The 13,156-nt window shown below is 35.3% G+C and overlaps 1 non-coding gene across 1 annotated transcript; it reads left to right on the plus strand.

Moving 5' to 3' along the window:
* Positions 1-1,330: 1,330 nt before the first annotated feature.
* Positions 1,331-1,434, plus strand: LOC112792895 (small nucleolar RNA R71). The gene has a single exon (XR_003197614.1). It is a non-coding gene; the product is annotated as a small nucleolar RNA R71 (small nucleolar RNA).
* Positions 1,435-13,156: the final 11,722 nt, after the last annotated feature.

A 13,156-nucleotide genomic window follows, 5' to 3' on the forward strand; every position in this document is an offset into this window, starting at 1 on the left:
AACCTTCACTAACACGTCCTCTACCAATCTATAAGCTTGTTTTATTGACTTGTCTGCCATCTTTAATGAGATTCTTGCAGCTTGTACCTCAAAGATCCCTAGTTTTTCCATTACAGAGAGTGGCATAAGATTTATACTTGACCCCAGGTCACACAGAGCCTTCTCAAAAGTCATGGTGCCTATGGTACAGGGTATTAAGAATTTACCAGGATCTTGTTTCTTTTGAGGCAAAGTTTGCTGAACCCATGTATTTAGTTCACTAATGAGTAAAGGAGGTTCACTTTTCCAAGTCTCATTACCCAACAACTTGGCATTCAGCTTCATGATGGCTCCTAGATATTGAGCAACTTGCTCTTCAGTTACATCTTCATCCTCTTCAGAGGAAGAATAGTTCTCAGATCTCATGAATGGCAGAAGGAAGTTTAATAGAATCTCTATGGTCTCTATATGAGCCTCAGATTCCTTTAGGTCCTCAATAGGGAACTCCTTTCTGTCTGGAGGACGTCCTAGGAGGTCTTCCTCACTGGGATTCACGTCCTTCTCCTCCTCTTTGGATTCGGCCATTTTGATAATATCAATGGGCTTGCACTTTCTTTTTGGGTTCTCTTTTGTATTTCTTGGGAGAGTACTAGGAGGAGTTTCAATGATTTTCTTACTCAGCTGACCCACTTGCGCCTCCAAGTTTCTAATGGAGGACCGTGTTTCACTCATGAAACTTAAAGTGGCCTTAGATAGATCAGAGACTATGTTTGCTAAGCTAGAGGGGCTCTGCTCAGAATTCTTTGTCTATTACTGAGAAGATTATGGAAAAGGCTTGCTATTGCTAAACCTGTTTCTTCCACCATTATTAAAGCCTTGTTGAGGCTTTTGTTGATCCTTCTATGAGAAATTTGGATGATTTCTCCATGAGGGATTATAGGTGTTTCCATAGGCTTCACCCATGTAATTCACCTCTGCCATTGCAGGGTTCTCAGGATCATAAGCTTCTTCTTCAGAAGATGCCTCTTTAGTACTGTTGGATGCATTTTGCCATCCATTCAGACTCTGAGAAATCATGTTGACTTGCTGAGTCAACATTTTGTTCTGAGCCAATATGGCATTCAGAGCATCAATTTCAAGAACTTCCCTTTTTTGAGGTGTCCCATTACTCACAGGATTCCTCTAAGAGGTATACATGAATTGGTTATTTGCAACCATGTCAATGAGTTCTTGAGCTTCTGCAGGCATTTTCTTTAGGTACATGGATCCACCTGCAGAATGGTCCAGTGACATCTTAGAAAGCTCAGATAGACCATCATAAAATATATCTAAAATGGTCCACTCTGAAAGCATGCCAAAAGGACACTTTTTGGTCAACTGCTTGTATCTTTCCCAAGCTTCATAGAAGGATTCACCATCTTTTTGCTTGAAGGTTTGAACATCCACTCTAAGCTTGCTCAGCTTTTGAGGAGGAAAGAACTTGGCCAAGAAGGCCGTGACCATCTTATCCCAAGAGTCCAGGCTATCTTTAGGTTGTGAGTCCAACCATGTTCTAGCCTTGTCTCTTACAGCAAAAGGGAAAAGCATGAGCCTGTAGACTTTAGAATCTACTCCATTAGTCTTAACAGTATCACAGATCTATAAGAATTCAGTTAAGAACTGATAGGGATCTTCTGATGGAAGTCCATGGAACTTGCAGTTCTGTTGCATCAGAGTAACTAGTTGAGGCTTCAGCTCAAAATTGTTTGCTCCAATGGCAGGGATTGAGATGCTTCTTCCATAAAAGTTGGAAGTAAGTGTAGTATAATCACCAAGCATCTTCCTTGCACCTCCACCATTGTTATTGGGTTCGGCCATGTCTTCTTTTTTGAGATTCTCTGTAAGGTTTTCTCTGAATTGTTGTGCTTTAGCTTCTCTTAGCTTCTTCTTCAGAGTTCTTTCAGGTTCAGGATTTGCTTCAACAAGAATGTCCTTGTCCTTGCTCCTGCTCATATGAAAAAGAAGAAAACAGAAAAGAAGAGGAATCCTCTATGTCACAGTATAGAGATTCCTTTATGTGAGTAGAAGAAGAAAAGAATAGAAGACGGAGGAGAAAAATTCGAACACAGAAGAGAAGAGAGAGTTCGAATTTTTGGATGAAGAGAAGTGTTAGTAAATGAATAAATAAATAGAAGAAGATAAGAGGGAGAGAATTTCAAAAATTATTTTTGAAAAATAGTTAGTGATTTTCAAAAATTAAGAGAAGAAGAAATACAATTAAAATTAAAATTTGAAACCATTAGTTAATTAAAAGAATTTTGAAAAAGATGAAGGAATTTTCAAAAATTAGAGAGAGAAAAGTAGTTAGGTGGTTTTGAAAAAGATAAGAAACAAATAAAAAGCCAATTAGATAGTTGAAAAAGATTTGAAAATCAATTTTGAAAAGATAAAAGATTTTGAAATTGATTTTGAAAAAGATATAATTTGAAAAAGATATTTTGAAAAGATATGATTGAAAAAGATATTTTGGAAAAGATTTGATTTTTAAAATTAAAATTGATTACTTGACTAACAAGAAACTAAAAGATATGATTCTATAATTTAAAGATTGAACCTTTCTTAACAAGAAAGTAACAAACTTCAAATTTTTGAATCAATCACATTAATTGTTAGTAGAGTTTTCAAAATTTTTAAATGAAATTAAGAAAAAGATTTTGAAATTACTTTTTAAAATTTTTGAAAATTAATAAGAAAAATGAAAAAGATTTGATTTTTAGAAAAAGATTTTGAAAAGATAGGATTTTTAAAATTGAAATCTTGACTTGACTAACAAGAAATAACTTATTTTAAAATTTTTTTGACTAAGTCAACCCAAAGATTTCAAAATTTATGAGTAAAATAAGAAAAATATATTTTTTTATTTTTGAATTTTTTTTATGATGAGAGATAAAAACACAAAAATGACTCACAACATGAAAATTATGAATCAAAATACATGATGCATGCAAGAACACTATGAATATCAAGATGAACACCAAGAACACTGTGAAGATCAAGATGAACATCAAGACTTATTTTTGAAAAATTTCAAGAAAAGAAAAACATGCAAGACACCAAACTTAGAAATTTTTCATGCTTAGACACTATGAATACAAAAATGCATATGAAAAACAACAAAAGACTCAAAACAAGAAAAATGAAGATCAAACAAGAAGACTTACTAAGAACAACTTGAAGATCATGAAGAACACATGCATGAATTTTTTCGAAAAATTTTTTTAGAAAAATAAAAATATGCAATTGACACCAAACTTAAAAATTGACTCTAGACTCAAACAAGAAACACAAAATTATTTTTTTGATTTTATGATTTTATAATTTTTTTGTATTTTTTGAAAATCATTTTGGAAAAACGAAAACAAATAAAAAAATTTTGAAATATTTTTGAAAACTTTTTGAAAAGAAAATAAGAAGAAAATTACCTAATCTGAGCAACAAGATAAACCTTCAGTTGTCCAAACTCGAACAATCCCCGACAACAGCGCCAAAAACTTGGTGCACAAAATTGTGATCATCAACAATGGCGCCAATAAACTTGGAGCTCTCAAACGTGAATCACACTTTGTCACAACTTCGCACAACTAACCAGCAAGTGCACTGGGTCGTCCAAGTAATACCTTACGTGAGTAAGGGTCGATCCCACAGAGATTGTTGGTATAAAGCAAGCTATGGTCATCTTGTAAATCTCAGTTAGGCGGATAATAATGGTTATAATGGTTTTCAAATATGAAGATAAATAAAGCATAAAATAAAAGGTAGAGATACTTATGTAATTCATTAGTGGGAATTTCAGATAAGTGCATGAAGATACTATGTTCCTTCTGAATCTCTGCTTTCCTACTACTTTCATCCAATCATTCTTACTCCTTTCCATGACAAGCTGTATGTAGGGCGTCACTGTTGTCAATGGCTACTTCCCATCCTCTCAGTGAAAATGGTCGAAATGCTCTGTCACAGCACGACTAATCATCTGTCGGTTCTCGATCATGTCGAAATAGAATCCAATGATTCTTTTGCGTCTGTCACTACGCCCAACACTCGCGAGTTTGAAGCTCGTCAAAGTCATTCAATCCCTGAATCCTACTCGGAATACCACAGACAAGGTTTAGACTTTCCGGATTCTCAAGAATGCTGCCAATGGATTCTAGCTTATACCACGAAGATTCTGATCAAGGAATCCAAGAGATATTCACTCTAGCTTTCGCTTGTAGAACAGAAGTGGTTGTCAGGCACGCGTTCATAAGGACGGATGATGATGAGTGTCACAGATCATCACATCCATCAGGTTGAAATACGAGTAATATCTTAGAATAAGAATAAGCTGAATTGAATAGAAAATAGTAGTAATTGCATTAATACTCGAGGTACAGCAGAGCTCCACACCTTAATCTATGGTGTGTAGAAACTCCACCGTTGAAAATACATAAGTGATAGTGGTCCAGGCATGGCCGAATGGCCAGCCCTCCCAAAGGACATATGAATTCGAAAAATGGGAAAAAGACCCATAGTACAATAGTAAAAAGTTCTATTTATACTAAACTAGTTACTAGGGTTTACAGAAATAAGTCTAAGTGCAGAAATCCACTTTCGGGGCCCACTTTGGTGTGTGCTTGGGCTGAGCTTGAGCTTTACACGTGCAGAGGGTTCTCTTGGGGTTAAATGCCAAGTTGTAACGTGTTTTTGGTGTTTAACTCTGGTTTGTGACGTGTTTCTGGCGTTTTACTCCAGAATGCAACATGGAACTGGCGTTGAACGCCAGTTTGCGTCGTCTAAACTCGAATAAAGTATGGGCTATCATATATTTCTGGAAAGCCCTAGATGTCTAATTTCCAACGCAGTTAAGAGCGCGCCATTCAGAGTTCTGTAGCTCCAGAAAATTCATTTCGAGTGCAGGGAGGTTAGAATCCAACAGCATCAGCAGTCCTTTGTCAGCCTCATATCAGATTTTTGCTCAGGTCCCTCAATTTCAACCAGAAAATACCTGAAATCACAGAAAAACACACAAACTCATAGTAAAGTCCAGAAATGTGAATTTTTCATAAAAACTAATAAAAACATCCCTAAAAGTAGCTAGATCCTACTAAAAACTACCTAAAAACAATGCCAAAAAGCGTATAAATTATCCGCTCATCAGTAACCCTTCCACTTGCACATCTTAGCATGCACCGAGGACGGTGCAATATTTAAGTATGGGGAGGTTGATACCAATTTCCGTGGGTTAGTCACTTTCTTCTCAACACCAATTTTTATTTTCTCTTTGTTAGTTTATTGTTGCATTTGCATGTTTGATTGCATGTTTACTTGATTTTGTGCATATTTTACCACTCCTTGGTTGAAGTGACATTTTCTTTTCAAGAAACTTTTTATAGAATTTCACTAATTTAAATTAAAATTTTTTTGTTGAATTTGTTTGAAGAAATATTATTTTGGAACATGGTTTAGAGTTCGAACACACAAAACCAGTGAGATTTTGAGCCTATTTGATTGGTTGCATTTTATCAACCAATATATTTTATTTTTGTGTGTGATGTTCTCTCTAAAATTGTGATCTTTGTCTTGCTTAATTCTATATTTCCATTGTTTGATGTATGCATACACTTATATGATTGAGGCCTTTGTTTCACTATAGCTCACATACCCATATGGCCTTAACCTTTCATTATCCTTTGCAAACCAAAGTTGAGCCTATTTTATTGCTTTGTTCTTTACTTTAGCTCATCACTAACTCTAAGCGAAAAACAATAATGTCCTTAATTTGAATCCTTGATTAGCTTAGATTAGTGAAAGTGCTCATGAACTAAGTGTGGGAAAACTGGGTTTGAAAACGTTTGGTTTGGAAATTGAGTATGTTAGACTTTGTATGAAAATGTGAAAATGTTGAGGACATATTTATGCATTTAATATCTTAATCAAATGCATTGCGAAAAAAAATAATACAAAGAAAAAAAGAAAAAAAGAGAATAAAAAAGAGCAAATAAATAAAAAAATGGACAAAATGTCCCAAGTAAAGTAATAATATCAATGCATATGAATTGTACTTGAATTTGTGATGCATGAATATGTGGTAAACATAGTTAATGGGAAGTTAGATTTTGCATTGTAATTACATGGATTGTCCTAAGTTAGGTGGGAAGTTTAGGTTCATTAAGGATTCAGATTTTAGTCCACTTGACCAAATACAATCCTACCTTGACCCTGACCCCATTACAACCCTTAAAAGACCTCTTGATATGTGTATCTGTGCATTAAATTTTTGTTGATTGTTAGATGAAGAGCAAGTCTTAGAAAGCAAGGTTAGTAGAGAATTGAGAGAATCGAACCTTAAACACTTGAGCGATTAGAGTGTATACACTTCCAAGGAGGGTTCGATGCTCGATTCTTTGTTCCCGGCTTTCATGAGCTATTTTCTTCTGCAAGTCTATTTGTACTTCATTTTTATGATTTGAATTAGTGAAATCCAGTTCATATTTGTTCTTGAAAGGTTTATTTACTTTTCACCAAGTAGGTAAAAGCATTTTTCATGTAGTTGCATTCATATAGATAGGTTGCATTTCATACACTCTACCATTCCTCTTCACTATTTTAGTTCTCTTGAACTTAGCATGAGGACATGCTAATGTTTAAGTGTGGGGAGGTTGATAAACCACTATTTTATGATTTATATTATGCTCAATTGAGTGGTTTCTATCAAGTCTTTGCTAACTTATTCATATAAATGGCATGGTTTTACAATTCATTCCTTACTCCTTAATATATGTGAAAATATGTTTCCTAGACCATAAAATTATTAATTTTAATTATCTTTTATTACCATTTGATGCCGTGATCCATGTGTTGAGTATTTTCAGGCTTTATAGGGCAGGAATGGCTTAGAGAACAGAAAGAAAACATGCAAAAGTGGAAGGAACGCGCGAAAATGAAGTTTTGAAGAAAATGGCAGTGACGCGCACGCATAAACGACGCGGACACGTGACTCGCGCAGAACCCAAGCGAGACGTACGCGTGACAAGGAAAACTTCCAAATGACGCGCACGCGTGACCCACGCGCACGTGTGACAGACGCAACATGTAGAAAATTGCAGAAAACATCCCCAGCGATTTCTAAACTATTTTTCGGCCCAAATCCAAACCCAGAAAATACAGATTAGAGGCTATAAAGTAGGGGAATGCATCCATTCTTGAAGACACATTAATACTCACATAATTTTAGGTTTTAGATGTAGTTTTTCTAGAGAGAGAGGCTCTCTCCTCTCTCTTAGGTTTTAGGATTAAGATTTCTCTTAGTATTAGGATTATTTCTTCATTCCAGGTTCAATGTTCATTTACTTTGGTTTCTCTTCTATTTTTATTTATTCTATTACTTTGATTTATGAATTCTCATGTTAGATTTGATTTTATATTTAATATAATTTGTGGTATTTCAAATTTATGATTGCTTTCTTTTATTTATGATATAAATAATCTGGATTTTTCTCCTCTTGGCTTCGGTTGAGTAATTGGTGACACTTGAGTTATCAAACTCCTTTGTGATTGATAATTGGAATTTGCTGATTGGTTTGAATCCCTCTAAAGCTAGTCTTTCCTTAGGAGTTGACTAGGACTTGAGGAATCAAATTGATTAGTCCACTTGACTTTCCTTTATTTAGTAAAGGTTAACTAAGTGGGAATAGTGAACAATTCTCATCACCAGTGATAAGGATAACTAGGACAGGATTTCTAGTTCTCAAAACCTGCCAAGAGCTTTATTAGTTATTATTTTATTTCCTTGTTATTTTATATTACTTGTTCCTTATTTCAAAAACCCCAAAAAATATACTTTTTCCATAACCAATAATAAACACGCCTCCCTGCAATTCCTTGAGAGACGACCCGAGGTTTAAATACTTCGGTTATAAATTTTATTGGGTTTTGTTACTTGTGACAACTAAAACTTTTGTACGAAGGAATTTTCTGTTGGTTTAGAAACTATACTTACAATGCGATTATTTTTGTGAAATTTTTTACCGGCAAAAGTTCTCTTGTCAAAGTAGAACCTTGATTTCGTAAAATTTGAAAGAAGATGAAGAAGAGTAGAAGAAAGTGTGAGAATAGAAGTGTATGTAAGTAGTATATATAGAGTAACAAAATATTAATTTATTAATAATAACGGCAACATAATAACGACTAGTTTACAACGGCTAATTTTGTAATGTGGTTAGTATTTTAAATTTCATATATAAAAATAGACCACTCACCAAAAAAATTATTTAATAATATCTAAAAAATTAAAATTATTTTTTATGTAAACAAATTTAATTAATTATAATTTAATATAATAATATAATTAATATAAATTATTAATTAAATAGAATTATAATTAATAATAAATTAAATATATTTTAATTATTTAATATAATTTTTTAAATAATTATATTAAATAATTAAATCATATTTAATTTATAAATAATTATAATATTTAATTATATACGTAAAATAAAATAAATGTATAGTTAACATATTTTATGCAATGTTTATCTTCTATATGTATATAAAATATTGTTAATTTTATTAATAAAATATTATTTATTTTTTTAATTTAATTACCACGTGTTAGAATATCATTGATTAAAATTAAAAGAAATCGAGTCCCTCTAAACAGGGCTTTACTTGCTTTGGAAATTGTGATGGAACTCATCTTCATTTTGCTCCAACGGTTAGTCTCTACGGGGCCTTAATTTGTTCACCATTGAACATGCTCTAAAGGCTTATGCATATCATGGTAGAAACTATGTTGGGCTAAGATAACGACAACCAAAAATTTTGAAATTAATGATTAAAATATAGAAAATTGGGTATCGAACCTGTGATTATGCCTCTAACCATGAAGGATTTTCTTTTAACTTTTATTTATCAAATATATATATATATATATATATATATATATATATATATATATATATATATATATATATATATATTGGTCCATACTCGAATACCTCGGTTAAAAACACTATATATCAGAACCGAATATCAGAAACAACTTCCTAAAAAAAACCATTATAAGCACCTCTATAGTATTCTCGTATATCTCGGCCATAATACAGGCCAGTTCAGGTTCCTATCAAATGGATCATGAACAATTCGAAAAGATCGTGTATAATTTCTTTCTCACCGTGCAATGATAAATAGCGCCATTACAGCTATAGAGGGCATCAGATACTAAAGTTAACAAAAAAGATAATAGTTTTCTGAATATTCTTAAGTATAAAGAACTGACTTGAGTGTCAGAGTCCTTTTTGTAGGTCGGACGCCTGGGTCAGAACTTTGAGAAACATATAGATCATCATTGGAGCTCTGGGATTGAAGGTTACATCTGGTATTGCCAAGCTATTCTTCGGAGAGTAGTTCCAGACAAGAACATTTTGACGTCCACCGTGGGGCCCGAAGATCCATTTTCAATCTAACCTCACATCTTGCAAGTTCCTTTTTGTAATCCTTTACTTTGCAAGGAACCGAATCATGACAGACCACTCTATGGCTCCACAACCACCTTTGACCTATGTTGAACTCCTAACCATGAACACTGCCCTACAAGCGGAAGTCTAGGAATGGCCGAGCTTTTAGCGACCAAGCAGAACAATGGGAATGAGAAGGATGACCACAAAGAAGCCAACAACGATGATCCTAATGAAGAACATCATTCTGAGTCAAACATAAAGACGGGCAGAATACCCCACAAAATAGAAAGACGGTGGATCAGTCCCTTCTCTGAAGAAATAATGAATTTTGAGATGCCAAAAACTTTCACACTTCCAACGACATTGACGTCCTATAAGGGAATTGGAGACCCTCAAGTGCACATCATTAAGTTTGAATCCATGATGTTTCTTAATAGTGCCTCTAACCTATTTTATGCCGATCTTTCCCTACTTTCTTAGATGGAGCTGCTTTAGTTTGGTTTTCTAATTTGCCTACAGGATAAATTTCAAGTTTCGATGAATTTGCCGATTTCTTTATAAACAACTTTGCAACATCCAAAATCTACGTGCGAGACTCAGACTACCTCAGTACAATTAAACAAGGACAACACGAAAACTTGAAGGAGTACATGACACGGTTTACAACAGCAACTATGGTGATTTTATATCTCAATCCTAAGGTGCATTTGCAAGCTTTGAAAACACTAGCTAATTTCAGAGACAAAGCAACAGGACAAATCGAGATCAAGGAATTAAGAGAGGCCAGAAGGATGGAAAAACCATCATCCTGCAAGGAGGATGACAGGCAGAATACCTGAGAAGGAAAAAAGTCGTTCAAGCTGACACTAAAATTTGATTCCTACACCCAATTTACAAAAAAAGAAGACATCATCAAGGAAATCTTGCATGCCAAAATCATCAAGACCCCCAGTAGAGCAGGGACGTATCAAGATCAAAAGTATGTTGACAAAAATAAGCACTACGCATTCGATCAAAAGAACGGACACACGACAGACAAGTGTGTAGTGGCAAAAGACTTATTGGAGCAGTTGGCAAGATAGGGACCGTTAGATAAATATGTCACCGGGAAAATGCAAAGAACTCGCAGGACTACCCAACAACCGAAGATCATGCAAACTCAGCCATAATTACAAAGAATAACGCTAGATGGTCCAACGCAAATCCCCCTTCGCCGGCAAGAAATATCATAGACTATATCTCCGAAGGATTTGCATGCAGAAGACTAACAAATGCGGTAAGAAAAAGGAGCTACATGACCATGCTGACTCTAACAGAAGAGCATACAAAACCTCAGAATCCAGCAAGCTCGGTGCCGAATATAACTTTTAAAGATTCCAACTTCCAATCCAAAATTCAGAACTTGGATGATGCCATGGTCATTTCTGTCACCATTAGAGAAGCCACAGTTAGGAAGATGCTAATGGATCTAGACAGCAGCGCCGATGTGCTATTCTTATCAATTTTCAGAAATATGTAGTTAAATTCGAATAGTATGCAGCTTTCATCAGGAGAACTAGTCGGTTTCTTCGGTGAAAGAGTACCCATAACAGGCTATGTATGGTTAAAGACCATGTTAGGAGAATACCCCCATTAAAAAATGCTAGATATACAATATCTAGTAGTCGATTGTGTTAGCCCCTATAACATTATATTAGGACGCCCATCTTTAAATTCATTTGGAGCTATTGTTTCTACTATTCACCTATGTGTTAAGTTCCATGTCCAAGATAACATCATCATAACTGTACATTCCGACTACAAAGAAGCACGGCAATGCGATAATGCAGGGTTGAAGGTCTCACGACTAATCCAGACATAATCCAACAAGTCAACTCGGTATACAATGCTGATGATTTGCCAATGTTGGCAGAACTAGACCCGAGATCAGATAGAGAATGCCGACCAACAGCTGTTGACGACCTTCGCAAGGTAATTCTCACTGACAATAAATCACAATACACTAACATCAGACATGCTTTGACTGCAAGTAAAGTAGAACGCCTCATTAACTTGCTTTGGGCAAATGCCTACCTGTTTGCATGGAGGTTAAACCCCAAAAAATGTGCCTTCGGAGTCTAAGGAGACAAATTCCTCGAATTCATGTTAACTCACAGGGGAATAAAAGCAAACCCAGAAAAATGTTGAGCAGTAATTGAAATGACATTGCCAAAAACTATAGAGGAAGTACAACAACTCACTAGACGACTAGCAGCTTTATCGCGATTTTTGCCAGCAGCATTCGAAAAATCTTATCATCTCTTCCATAGTTTACGGAAAGCACACAACTTCACATAGACCGATGCCTGCAAGCATGCGTAAAATGATTTCAAAGGCATCCTCGCCTCCCCTCCTATACTGCATAAACCCATGCACGGTAATCCACTTTATTTATATCTTTCAGTTTCTACTCATGCTATTAGCTTTGTCCTTGTCATGGAAACAGGGGTAGAACAACATCCAGTATATTTTGTCTACAAAGTATTACAGAAAGCAGAAGCTCAGTACCAAACAATAGAGAAACTTGCATTTGCCTTAATCATCACATCACGACGGCTCAAACATTACTTTCAAAGTCACAGGATTATAGTTTGGAGAATCAACCACTACGGCAAATATTAACATGGCCAGATCTGAAAAGCCGGCTTATCAAATAGTCAGTAGAGCTATCCGAATATGATATCACATATCAAACACGTGGAACACCCAGTCTCATATATTAGCCGATTTCATTGTTGAGTTCACCACAACCGATGACATTCACCCCATTTGGGAATTGTACGTGGATGGAACTGCAAATGAGGATGGATGCAGAGGCGGAATCATTCTTAAAGACAATGCTAGAATATGCACCGAACAGTCTATCACTTTCCTTTTCAAAACAAGTAACAATTAATCTAAGTACGAGGCCCTTCTAGCTGAGTTGCTCTTAGCCAAAGACACAAGCGTTAATCACCTGCAGTTTTATTGTGATTCACTATTAGTCATACAACAGGTAAACGGGAATTTCCAGGTACGAGATCCTCTTCTCGAACAATATTTGACCATGGTAAAAAACCTAATACATTTTTTTCAAACTTTCGAGATTAATCATATACCTCGGGAGGATAATAATAGGGCAGATATCTTATCCAAACTAGCTATTTCTAAAATCACAGACACAACACTAATTTTATCACAAGTAATGCTTGGGGAACCAAGCATATGTAGTATCCATGTCTTTTCTTTGACAGCCGAACCAGATTGGCGAACACCATATGTCCAATATTTAAAAATAGGAGATATCCCAGCAATCAAGGAGAACCCAAAGCTGTTCAAAAAGAAAGCAAGCGATTTCACCATTATTTGGTGATGACCTATACATAAGAGGGTTTTCTAGGCCATTGTTAAAGTGTGTCGGAGCGGAAGATTCCCACCTCGCCATGGAAGAAGCACATGAAGGAATCTGCAGAACACACGTCAGAAGGCGAAGTCTAGCAGCAAAACTACTACACACAGGTTATTATTGCCCCGTGTAAAGACTGAATGCATGAGGAAGGTGCAACATTGCGACTACTGTCAGAAATATGCACCAACTATTCATACTCCAGCCGAACTATTACACACTTTCGAAGTAGCATGGCGTTTTTACAAGTAGGGACTTGACATTCTTAGGCCTTTTT

This window comes from Arachis hypogaea, chromosome 3, assembly GCF_003086295.3.
Source record: "Arachis hypogaea cultivar Tifrunner chromosome 3, arahy.Tifrunner.gnm2.J5K5, whole genome shotgun sequence".
Taxonomy (NCBI): Eukaryota; Viridiplantae; Streptophyta; class Magnoliopsida; order Fabales; family Fabaceae; genus Arachis; species Arachis hypogaea.